Source organism: Bidens hawaiensis, unplaced genomic scaffold, assembly GCF_021521415.1.
Source record: "Bidens hawaiensis isolate Kalapana, Puna unplaced genomic scaffold, B.hawaiensis_p1.1 tig00024454_1, whole genome shotgun sequence".
Lineage (NCBI taxonomy): Eukaryota > Viridiplantae > Streptophyta > Magnoliopsida > Asterales > Asteraceae > Bidens > Bidens hawaiensis.
In genome coordinates this window covers 32,933-46,675 of record NW_027493860.1, presented here as the reverse complement: position 1 = coordinate 46,675, position 13,743 = coordinate 32,933, and the positions used below count along the sequence as shown (strand labels likewise).

The following is a 13,743-nucleotide window of genomic DNA, read 5'->3' as shown; positions in this document are numbered from 1 at the left end:
TGTATTGTCAGTATTTAGTATGCGCATAAGATGACCAATACCCATAATAGACTAACACAAGCCATGCCGGTCCGTTGAGTGGTAAAGGATAACCGGAATTGACCTGTTACAGATAAAACATAACTCGAGTTTAATCGGTTGGATAGACCGTATTCTATTTGGACCCGTTTGTGATAATACATAAGCAATCACATAAATATGTATGTGCCATACTGCATATGCATATTACTTTTTAATGCTTTTCCAATTCACCACCATTTTATACAAGACTAACACAAAATAGAATTAACAATTATAAACAGTTGGTTAGAAATGTCTTGTAAATAAGTATCTAACATCATGGAATATGAGGAAGCAGAACCACTTGAGATATGTGTAAAAAATAAATTTATTTTGCAAAACAGACTCTGCTGCCTCTTCATTGATGCTCATGTACAAACTTTATTATGTAAACTAACATAATATATTTTCATTCAGTATAAAACTGCATGTCTAAAACACTAACATAATATATTTTCATTTAGTATAATACGATTTGATTGTGTGTTAGAACTGTATAGATTAGATTTAAGTCTCTAATTTTTATTTTCTATTCATTGTTTAGTAATTCAGATCAGAGCCATTTTGGGTGAAGAAGTGTAGTTTGATTCCTCATTCAAATTCTTAGCTCACCTGTTGAGGATTTGACGCGCTAGAGAATACAAGCAAGAATGATAGAAGCCCCACTATACACAAATTGTCTCATTTCTGGGATTGTAGATGTTGTAGGCATTGTGATATGGGATTTGCTTTAGGTTTTCACTCATTTCCTTAAATTTAATTTTCAAAAGTTGTATTGATAGAAGCCCCACTATACACAAATCGACGTGTATTTGTTAATCATTCTTTTTCTATATGTGTATTGCAATTACGGCTCCTTTGTTCCCTGAATTTACTTTTGTGGATTAGCTTCACCTTTGTGAAAGTTTTACTAGAAATAAGTTGGATTAATGAACTAACATAAAACAAGTATCGGAGTTGTAAATCGTCGTCGTCGCATCGCGCGGGTTTTTACTAGTATATACTACTAATACATTATTATTTCGAAACTCGGGTGGTTCTGAAAAACCACCCATTTCTTAACTAGATCTGCCCATGACAATTACATACCCTCAATAAACACCCACTAGTGCCGTTAAGGCTTTGGTTGAAAATTGTGATGGCTTTTGTCAATTGCAACGTAGTTGAAGTTAACTATAAATTTGAAGCCACATCAGCATGTAGTGCCGGCACCTCTATTCAACTAGTACATTTAGTCTAACTTTTTAATAAATTAATTAGTTATAAAAGCATAATTTATTAATTTTTCTTTCACATAAAAAACAATTTCAAACATCTTATTAGTTTTGAAAAAATCAACAAGTTACAAGTCATGAAAATAAGCAATCCCAAACATTCCCTAAGATATGTTATTTGATTAATTTTTTTTTTTTTTACAAATGTCAACTTCGCACCTACTGTGCCTAAACGTAAGCAACCATTTTCTGTCTCATTGTAAATTGACAACACTAGTTATTATTTATTTTTCTCTTTTCTGAATGGCGACACTAGTTGTTAAATGCAATAAATTCGTGTACGCTAAAATCGTCAAAATCACATTCAACACCTTTTGCCCCTCTGCCTCTGCCCACCTTTCCTTTCTTCTTTAAAAGCTTTCTCTACCACTTATCATTTCACATGTGAACCTTCACATTTATCGATCCTTCTTAATATCTCGGTAATTTGTTAAATAAAAAACCACGAGTATGGTAAACCACACAGTTCATGCTAAATCACCTGATTCAGCTTCAAACACTAGCAGTTACGTTGAAGCGAGATCTCCGAATCAAAACCGATCATGTTTATCTTTTGTTCATGAATCTTCACATCCAATAACACTCAAGGTATAAGTTAAAAATGATCACCTTCATACTATAAGATAAAATATATTAGTTACGGTTTATTGTAATAATATTTACATAATTAAGATACTAGGATATCATGGACGTAAAGACCGTCCGTCCCATTTTAAATGTCCATCTTTCCATTTTTTGTTGTCTCAATTTAAATGTCATTTCTATACATATAAATTCAATTTCCAGTTTTGTCTTTACTATTACATACTCACTAAGTTATTGTCATTTTAAAGCTCATTATTGTTATTAACTTGGAGGACATCATTGTCATTTTAAAGCTCATAAAATAAAATGATAAGATATTTCTTAATTTGTGTGTTTTGGGTCCCATAACATATAGTAAGGGACGGAGGGAGTACAATAAACTCTAACTAATATTTTATTTTAATCTAATCACATCTTAATAGTTTCTTCTATATATCACAATATAAATAATAGCATAACTACTTTCTGTTTTATACAATATTAGTTATATGTTTAACAGTTTTGGTACGTAATTTATTGCAGTTTGAAGATTTGGCATACACTATTAAGTCACAATCTGGCGAAGACCGCAATCTTGGTTTGCCGAATTCAAATTCAACTCGAACTCTTCTTAGTGGAGTCAGTGGTGTAGTCCGCCCCGGAGAGATGCTAGCCATGCTCGGCCCATCTGGGAGTGGAAAAACCACATTAATATCCGCCCTTGCGGGCAGGCTGCCCGGAAAGGTTTTAGGCAGCATAACCTATAGCGGGCAGCCGTTTACTAGCTCAATAAAAAGAAAAACCGGTTTTGTAGCCCAAGATGATGTTTTATACCCACACCTAACTGTTATTGAAACCTTATCCTATGCTGCCCTTTTGAGGCTGCCCAACAATCTAACACGCGAAGAGAAAATACAACAAGCGGAAATCATCATAACTGAACTTGGATTAACCGCTTGTTGTGATTGCATCATAGGCGGTCCACTTATTCGTGGTGTTTCTGGTGGGGAGCGAAAAAGGGTTAGTATTGCGCAGGAAATGCTGGTGAACCCGAGCTTGTTGCTTTTGGATGAGCCTACATCAGGGTTGGACTCAACCACGGCTCTGCGAATAATCGCAACCTTGAAAGGTCTGGCTCAAGGGGGGAGGAGTGTGGTCACCACAATCCATCAGCCATCAAGTAGGTTATACTGGATGTTTGATAAGGTGGTGGTGTTATCAGATGGGTGCCCGATTTATAGTGGGCATACGGGTCGGGCCATGGAGTATTTCAGTTCAATTGGCCATGTACCCGGGTTTAACTTTGTGAATCCTGCTGATTTTCTTCTTGATCTTGCAAATGGTATGTTTGGTTTCTTTTTCAACTATATATAAGTTATTTATGACTTAAAACCACATATATCCAACGTCATGTAGTAAAACTCATTAGGGTACGTATATCCCATTTTCATGAAATAATTAATATCACTTGATGTCGCATGCCTTGATTTGTTTTTTATCAGTTCCTGTTAGAAGAATAATTTAGACTAGTTATTATAATAATAAGAAAGATTTAATTAGTAACTAGTGAGACTGATCGAAACATTAAAAAGAAACTAATCAACAAATAAACAGTGACCTATAATATATTGCAAGAATATGAGAAACAAAATGAACTGTTTTGTTTTTTCAACCTTAGAAATCTTTAAAACATAATAAATAGTTGGAATATTGAAAATTTGTTTAAAAAAAACCAATTTTATTTATGTATAGAACTTATTCGAGTTATGCTATCTACACATATGAACGTAAACAGTTAAAAGTAATAAAAAAACATGAACAAGTTATTTTAATGGTTATTTATGTACAAAACATAGTAAGTCACATGTAAGAAGTAAAAAAACTCAAAAAATAATGATAACAAATGATGTAAAAGTTAAATAAATTAGGTTTTCTCCTCGTAATAATTTAATATTTCGTAAAGTATATTATAGCTAATAAATAACTATTTTGGACTTTAAAATACAGATGTGTCTCCTAATAGAAACCAAGATGATCATCAAGGAAGATTAGACTACATAGGAGATGACATCTCAATCAAACAGTTTTTAAATATCATCTTACAAAACAAACCTTCAGCATCTTGTTAAAGACGATATTTATCAACAGGTTGAAGACACGACAATAGGGATTCAAGGTACATCACCCTTGAAAAGTAAGATTAAGAAAATATTGTCCACATCTTTGTTACTTTAGTCATTTAAATCACGTCAGAAGATTTACGGGAGTGTTAGATAGAAGAATTTCTAGTTAAAGAAACTTGTACTTGTTCGAAAGTTAATACGAAGTGGTCCGCTATATATCGCAGGTTGTGACAAGCAATGGACCACGAGTTGGTGGATGCAATTTAAAGTCTTGCTTAAGAGGGGTCTTAGAGAGAGGAGACATGAATCGTACTCGAGATTAAGAATCTTTCAAGTGATGTCTGTTTCTGTCCTTTCAGGTCTTATGTGGTGGCACTCAGATTTGTCACAGTTGCAAGATCAGGTACCACGATTAGTGTTCTGGTCCAATGTTCTCATATATCAACGTCTCCTTAAAAAACATGGTACTCCGTATTGAATTTTGTCAATTCCATGACATTAATTCACACTTGAATTAAAAAAATGAAATTCGCATTGATATATATAAGATGGATTGCAAAAAGAAAAGAAAACATAATTACAAAAAAGGTTAATCAATCGAACTAAAGATGAATCAAACGATCAATATAGGTACGATATTTCTTAAAAACACAATATAAGTTTACTTTTTCTTCTCAAAAGTATCATTTACGTTTTAGATGTAAAACTGAACTTATGCAAATTTTTGAATCGATTCAACAAGAGAGAGAGAGAGAGAGAGAGAGAGAGAGAGAGAGTTAATTTGTAATATTGTTGCTAAATTTATCACCGAAATATTGTTTAGAAAGCATACTATTCCACGCGTGGAAAAAACTATAAAAACAGAAAAAGGGAGTTTTTGATATTTCCTAATAACTGCGCTGACAGGCTTTTAATAAATATTTGTATTAATTTTTTAACCTAATACTAAATTCATCGATAATCTGACGTTAAAAATTGGTTGGTAAAATCTATCGACAATAGTGGTCAGTACGATTCATCAGTTAACATTTACCACACTTAGGTTCCTGACAGCACTTCACCAATGATTAGTTACATTATTACAAGGAAAAAGTCTTTTAGGTGACAATGACATATAATACCATATAGTAAAGACACATTATTTTTTAGTTACAATTTTTAAGAATAACTATGACAATATTTGCGAAAGATTTGTGTCGTAAATAACTAAAGGGGCTCAAACCTTACTAAAGGTACATTTACCAACTAATTACTATGTGTCGGTAACCTCGTACCTTTTTGACTAAGTTTTGACTAGTGATAACTTTTTTTTAGGTCACTACATATTTTCTTATGGTGCATAACTAAAACGCTAGGCCCACTATTATGAAGACATATTTAAATTATTATAACGAGACACAAGATGAAAGTATAACATCGCATTCTTTGATATGCGTGTCAATTTGTTTAGATTATAATTAATAATTTGTCGCTATTTATAAAACCTAAACATAGAATATGTCATAATTAAATGTAAAGGAGGCTTTTGTCATTTGAAGTTCTTATAATCTCATGCAAACATGTTACAATTCTTTTCAGGTGGGACTTTTGTTCTTTTTTTCAATATTTTGGGGCTTTTACCCTCTATCCAACGCCATATTCACCTTTCCTCAAGAACGACCAATGCTTACAAGAGAATATTCATCGGGAATGTACCGACTTTCCTCATATTACTTCGCTAGAATGGCTGGAGATTTACCAATGGAGCTTGTCCTTCCAACCATATTTGTGACTGTTACATATTGGATGGGTGGCCTCAAACCGTCACTTGTCACATACTTACTAACCATTGTAATCGTCTTGTTCAATGTACTTGTATCACAAGGACTTGGGCTAGCCTTAGGTGCCATTCTAGACCTCAAGCAAGCAACCACCTTATCGTCTGTGATCATGCTAGTGTTCTTGCTAGCAGGTGGTTACTATGTTCGGATGATTCCGCCTTTCATCTCATGGTTGAAGTACGTCTCGTTTAGCCACTATTGTTACAAGCTTTTAGTGGAAGTACAATACACAAAAAATGAGGTATATGAGTGTGGGGTCGGTGTTCATTGTAAGGTTTTTGATTTTCCTGGAATTAAGTTCTTGGGCCTGGGAAATTTGTGGTGGGATGTGGCTGCTTTGGGTGTCATGTTAGTTGGGTACAGGCTTATTGCTTATGCAGCATTAAGGATGATTAAATTTCATTAGTTTCCTTTAGTTTTGAAAGGTATTGTGGCGGAAAAGAGGATACAACAAATCATATTTACATGGATTTTGGTGAATAGTTACGATATGTCATCTCTAATTTTATTTGAATAAATGCACATTTTAGTCCTATGTACGTATTCTCATTTAAGTAATGTTGGAATGTATTATTAAGTAAAATGTATGGACAACGTGTCGTGTTTAGCTTACAAACTGTTGGTATAGAAGGCTCAAAGTTCAAAGAGAATTCAATTATCATTCAAGGTATCCCAGGTATGGTTTCTCTCATCTTATTGTTGTTTGTAACATCATCTTATAGAATATTAAAGGCATGAACATAACATCTAAACAACAACGAAGAATCGTTAACTATTGAAGATTAATGTCTGTCAGGTAGTCAAGGCATGGTTTCATATATGAAAGATCGAGTGCAAGCCACAAGTAGGTGAATCATAGCTAATCCAACTTGGAGTCGTGAATATGGCAATTTTTTTAAAATAAGGGACAAGACACTTTTGGTAATTCAAATAATAGTTTTCATCATTATTTTAACCTTCAAACATCACGCATTCTGCAAAAGAGGTAACCATGGCACGCATTGTCCAAAAGAGGTATTGGTCTAATATCCAGTAGTGTTGGATCTCAAATCTCACCACCATTTTATTTCTAAACACTTCTCATGACAACACGTGCTTTACCACTCACTATTAAGCAAATAATATCACACGCCATCATAAGCATAGAGAATAAGATCTTCATATTAGAAGTTAGGGTCTCTAAGATGCAATTAAGATTAATTTTAAAAGATAGAGGTTACTTCCTCATCATCTATCTTTTCCCCTCACCCTAAACACCCTCCACAAGTTTCCTCGTAATGGAACTTGTTATATCCAAAAGACGCACCACACTACTAACAATATCTTTACTTAAAGTTCTGATCATTGAAATAGTTTTTGATAAACAAATTGGATCGATAAACAATAATATGAACACATAATAATATTGAAACGATTTCTTTATTAATCTGAATGAGTTTGTGATGATTTTACAAAAGACCAGGGAGGGGTATTTATACCTCTCCGGTGACAGTTATTTCCGGCGATGGTTATTCCGACGGTTACTCCGGCAAAGGACACGACGGTTCACCAAACCATACGTAGTATCTGTTCTACTTTTCATATTTGCATTCTTTACACAAACTATCACCTAATTACAATTATGGCACTAAACTATACCAATGGTATTTTCTAATAGAGTTAACTAAACTCTAATAAACTTAACGCGATCGATGATTAACTAACAACTAACAATCACCCCCCTTAATCTCGATCTTGTATTGCGAGGTCCTTGACACCTAGTGGTTCGCGCACACCATGAACTTGATTCTAGGTAATGCCTTCGTTAGTGTATATGCCTTCTCCTCGCAACTGATGTGCTCCATTTTGATTTGTTACTTCTCCACTCATTCTCTTATAAAGTGGTATTTTGTACTTGTATGTTTGCTTCGTCCGTGAAATACTGGATTTTTCATTAATGCTATTGCTAAAATGTATCCGCAAACGGTGCCACTTTCTCTTGCTTTCAACTAGTCAACTCTTCTAACAATCCTTGTAACCATAAGGTTTGAAATGCAGGTGAGACGGCTTGCATGAATTCAGCTTCACAAGATGCTAGAGCAACTGTAGATTGTTTAGGATTGTTCCATTCAATCAGAGCATCACATAAATAAAGTATAGTTCCAGTTGTGCTTTTCCATCATCAGCGTTCATGTTATAGCTATTATCACTATAACCCATCAATAATTTTTGCCTCCTTTCTTATACTGATTTCCGTACTCGATTATACCTCTTACATATCGTAGTAAATGTTTAACAGCTTTCATGTGAGCTTCCTTTGGCGAGTGCATAAACCAACTTGCATATCCTACTGTAAAGTTGATGTTAAGTATTGTATGAGTTAGATACCTTAGACATCCTATCAACTTTCGATATTCCGTTGCATTTGCTTCAGCTACTTCTTCATTCTTTGATAATTTTAGACCTGCTTCCATCGAGTATCATGTAGGATTACATTCTAACATCCCAACGTCCTTCAATAGCTTCTTTGCATAACCCGATTCTTTAATGTCACCCTTTCTTTATTTTGAATACTTCGATCCCTAGATAGTATTTTAGTTCTCCAAGGTCATTCATTTCAAATGACTTCTTCATTTGCTGCTTGAATTTTGAGATTTCTTCTTTATCGTTTCCTGTTACGATTAAGTCATCAACATAGACACCCATTATTAACTTTCTTTTTGCTTTCTCACTTGTATACACTGCTACTTATTTTGGACATTTCTTGAAACCAAGGTCCTTCAAAGTATTATTCAATTTAATATTTCAAGCTCGTGGTGCTTGGCGTAGTCTATATAATGCTTTTATTAGCTTGTAGACCTTGTTTTCAGCAACTGGTTTCACGAAACCTTCAGGTTGTTCTACATGTACTTCTTCGTTTAATTCACCATGCAAGAATGATTTCTTGACATCGAGGTGATGAACAGTTTATCCTTCATGTGTAGCTAGTGCGAGTAGTAATCGACTGGTTTCGATTCTAGCTACCGGTGCGAATACTTTTTCATAATCAATACCATGTCTTTATACGTATCCTAATTTTGAGACAAGACGTGCTTTATATTTTGTTACCTCACCTTTCGTGTCTTTGTTCAACTTAAATACCCATTTCAAACCAATGGGCATGTGTCTAGTGGGTAGGTTGGTCAGTGCCATGCTTTATTCTTTTTTATCAAATCTAACTCGTCTTTCAAAGCCTTTTCCCATGCATTATTTCCAGTTTCTTCTTTGTAATTCATTAGCTCTTCGTGCATCAATAAGAGTTCATTGCCGTACATGTCAACTCCTTGATTTACAAAATCTCCATGCTTGTTCATGGCTGGAGCTCTTTCATATATTTCTGTCAAATTATGTAGACCTTGAACTGGTGTGTCATCTACATTAGGGTCTATTTCTTCACTTCCCGTGTTTTCATTTACTGATTCATTTTGTGAACAGGAGATTCATCTGACCAAGACTGGATGAGTTAGAGTCTGTTGAGGGTGTACTTTTCTCTGCTGACTGTGATCCTTGGTTTGGTGGGGTACTTGGGGTTCCTGGTTCATCCGTAGGTCTCATCTTGATTATCATTGGCTGTGGTTAACTCTCCTTCGACCATGAAGTCTACCCATTCGGGTCCTTCATCGGCATTTGTGAAATGATTCTTCCAATCCCACGCCTTATTTTCTTCAAATTCTACATCGCGGCTCACCATTACTTTATTTGTATTTGGGTTATATAACCGATATGCTTTACTTCCTGGTTCGGTACCCCAAATAAATGGTTTTTTCACTTTTATCATCAAGTTTCCTTAAATTTACTCTAGGAATCTTCGCTTGAGCCAAACAGCTGAACACTCTTAAGTGTTTTAAATTTGGCTTTCGCCCTGACATTGCTTCGTATGGTGTTATGTTTTCAAGGGCCTTTGTTGGTGTGCAATTTAACACATACACCGCATGTCTCACTCTTCACCCCAAAAATTTTTGTGGGACATTCATACCTTTTAGTAGGCACAGAGCAGTTCCGATCACGGTCCTGTTCTTGCATTCTACCACTCCATTATGTTGTGGAGTGTAAGGGGCTATAAGCTGTCGTAGTATACCGTTTCTTTCACAAAATTTCTTGAACTTGTTTTAGGTAAACGCTATTCCTCTGTTGGTTCTTAAGGTCTTAATCTTATGACCTGTTTCGGCTTCGACTACTTCTTTGAACTTAACAAAAAAGTTCAATGCTTCATCCTTAGACTTTATGATATATGCCCACACATATCAAGAGTAATCATCCATCAATAAAAACATGTATTTGTTAGAGGATTGTGTTGTTGGTGAGATTGGTCCACATAGGTCACCGTAGACTAATTCAAGTGGTCGCTTTGCTCAAAATTGTGCTTGAAATGGAAATGAGTGTCGATTTTGTTTTCCAGCTAAACATACATCGCATACTTGTGGCTAATGGGTAAAATATGGCAAACCCTCGGTCATATTTTTCTTAACAATCATTTTAATAGACGCGGATCCAATGTGCTCAAGTCTAGCATGCCACAGCATTGACACCTCGTTTTCTTTTGTAAGAAAACACATAGATTTTCCATATCAAGGTTTACTTTGTAGAGACAATTTTGTGATCTTTCTACCTTCATCAAGAGATCACCAGAGTCATCATATATCCATAAAAACTCATTCTTCATTCGTATATCACACCCTTTTTTAGTAGCTTGTCCTAAGCATAAAATGTTATTTTGAAGATCGGGTATGTAATATACGTCAGTGATTGTCTTTTCTTCACCATTATTGCAGTTTCTCGTATTGAGCCTATCCCTCTTATCTTCACATGCGAACAGTCTCTCCGAATTTTACTTGTCCATTAATGTCTTCATTTAATTCAAAGAAATGAGATTTAATGAATGTCATATGGTTGCTTGCTCCGTTGTCTAAGTACCATATATCTTTATTACTTGGTTCGGCTTCGGATTTTCTTAGTGTTATCTTTTCTTAATTAAGGAAAATGACATCTTCTTGTTTGGAACTGCAGGTTGCTAACATGAGAGTTTTTATTACTTGTTTAGTTTGAACAATATTGGTTTCTTTATTCTTGTACATTTGACATTCGGATGCATTGACCAAGTCCATTACATTGGTAGAACTTTACTTGACTTTTGTCTTTATACTTTGACTGATCTTTTCGATCATTTGATGTTGATCCTTGACCTCCACAGTCTTGTCTATATGGCTTTCCATACCCATGACTCTTTCCACGACTGCTGTAATTATTACGATTTTGTCATTGCTTAGGACAATGACCGGCTTGCTATTTATACTTTCCTTGCGAGTGAGTAAACAGCAATTTATTATCCTTCATACTTGAGTCGTCTTTTTCTTTGATTCGTTCTTCATATGCTTTAAGTCTCCCTATGGCTTCTTCTAACTTCATGTTGTCAACATCGAAGCATTGTTCGGTTGTTGCAACAATTTGAATAAAACGATCTGGTATGGAGTTAAGAAGTTTCCTGGCCACATAAGATTCTGCAATTGTTGAGCCAAGTGTTACGGCTTTAGATACTAGCCCGTTTAATTTTCCCAAGAAATCATCGACGGTTTCTCCATCTTTCATCTTTTATGACTCAAACTCCACCCTTAGAGGTGAGAGTTGTGCCCTTTTTTATTCTTTCAATACCCATATTTCTTACTTTGATTGATTCCCATATTTCTGTAGCTGCGTATATTGAGCTACTTGTAGTACCACGTTTTTTGGCAGTGCTTGATAAAGGTAGGCTATTGCCATGTTCTTTTTTGGTCAACGACTTTTCCTTCTTTTGGTTCAATTGCTTCCCGTAATCCATGAACGTTAAAATTGCTCTAATATTCACCGGCCACATTGTATAGTTTGTGGAATTTAATGCGGGACATTGAAATGATAATGACGTGTTATCCCGTGGGTGGTTGGGTTGGCTATTCTGATTTGTCTAGGTTTCTTGCCCACTTGACATCGTGTGTTCTTTTATTTAATCGCTATAAATGAGTTGGCTTGCTATCGGTCCTTCGATGCAAACTTCAAACTAGATGGACTTTTCCCCTTCTAATACTAGATCTTCTTGATCACTATAATCCTTCTATAACACTTAAATCGTCTTTTTACGATTTTATCGGTTTTAATAAACAATTATTAAAACTTATTTTCTAAAAAATTTAGATGGTGTTCTTTAAAAAATCCTTTTTATTGGAAATAATAAAAGGACTACTTTTCCTTTACGGTTTACGTTTCCAAATTCCAATTTTAAATCAACTTTAGGTTTTTACTTTTCTTTACTTCACCAACAGTAATTGCTACAACAGTTTCTTCTTGGTTCCACAAGCCGCTATCTCCGGCTTCAATTAGTCACTCATATAGTGATTTTCCCTCGTCTTCCTCACTCATTGCGATTCTTGTTCAATTACACGGCTTTGATGGTGTTAGCAACAACAAACCGTAGCCCTTTAGGTTTTTACTTTTCTTTACTTCACCAACAGTAATTGCTACAACAGTTTCTTCTTGGTTCCACAAGCCGCTATCTCCGGCTTCAATTAGTCACTCATATAGTGATTTTCCCTCGTCTTCCTCACTCCTTGCGATTCTTGTTCAATTACACGGCTTTGATGGTGTTAGCAACAACAAACCGTAGCCCTTTAGGTTTTTACTTTTCTTTACTTCACCAACAGTAATTGCTACAACAGTTTCTTCTTGGTTCCACAAGCCGCTATCTCCGGCTTCAATTAGTCACTCATATAGTGATTTTCCCTCGTCTTCCTCACTCCTTGCGATTCTTGTTCAATTACACGGCTTTGATGGTGTTAGCAACAACAAACCGTAGCCCTTTAGGTTTTTACTTTTCTTTACTTCACCAACAGTAATTGCTACAACAGTTTCTTCTTGGTTCCACAAGCCGCTATCTCCGGCTTCAATTAGTCACTCATATAGTGATTTTCCCTCGTCTTCCTCACTCCTTGCGATTCTTGTTCAATTACACGGCTTTGATGGTGTTAGCAACAACAAACCGTAGCCCTTTAGGTTTTTACTTTTCTTTACTTCACCAACAGTAATTGCTACAACAGTTTCTTCTTGGTTCCACAAGCCGCTATCTCCGGCTTCAATTAGTCACTCATATAGTGATTTTCCCTCGTCTTCCTCACTCCTTGCGATTCTTGTTCAATTACACGGCTTTGATGGTGTTAGCAACAACAAACCGTAGCCCTAATTTATCTTCAGGGCTCGAGATCTGGGTTTTTACAATCTACAAACTAATGAAACTCACGGTCCTTCAGAATTTCGATTTGAAACCGTTAAGCACTTATTCAACTTTGTCAATTTTAGTGTTAGTAAAATTGAATCAGAAACACTCGATCTTCTTCTTATTTCTGTCTGCGCTCTGATACCAATTTGATAAACAAACTGGATCGATAAACAATAATATGAACACAAAATAATATGGAAATGATTTCTTTATTAATCTGAATGAGTGTATGATGATTTTACAAATGACAGAGAGGGTATTTATACCCTCAGGTGACGGTTATTTCCGACAACGGTTACTCCAGCAAGGGACACGACGGTTCACCAAACGATACGTCGTATCCATTCTACTTTTCATATTTACATTCTTTGTACAAACTATCACCTAATTATGATTATGGCACTAAACTATACTAACGGTATTTTTTAATAGTGTTAAGTAAACTTTTTAACTAATAGTTTCCTCTCCCAGAGTTGACTCAGTTTGCTTCCCCACATAACCAACCTTTACTAATGCATCCTTTCATGTCATTCCCATTTTACAACTTTTGGTGAAGTTCACCCACTAACCTATGATGAGTGCTTTATGAGAATTATACTACATATAAGCATCTATTTCAAGATTCAATGAGGTTGTCCACA

The 13,743-nt window shown here is 35.2% G+C and overlaps 1 pseudogene across 1 annotated transcript; it reads left to right on the top strand.

The window, feature by feature from the left end:
• The first annotated feature begins 1,772 nt into the window (after positions 1-1,772).
• On the top strand, positions 1,773-6,304 carry LOC143569314 (ABC transporter G family member 21-like; annotated as a pseudogene). The gene is made up of 5 exons (XR_013141719.1): positions 1,773-1,922; positions 2,442-3,240; positions 3,906-4,092; positions 4,246-4,424; positions 5,600-6,304. The product of XR_013141719.1 is annotated as an ABC transporter G family member 21-like (transcript).
• Positions 6,305-13,743: the final 7,439 nt, after the last annotated feature.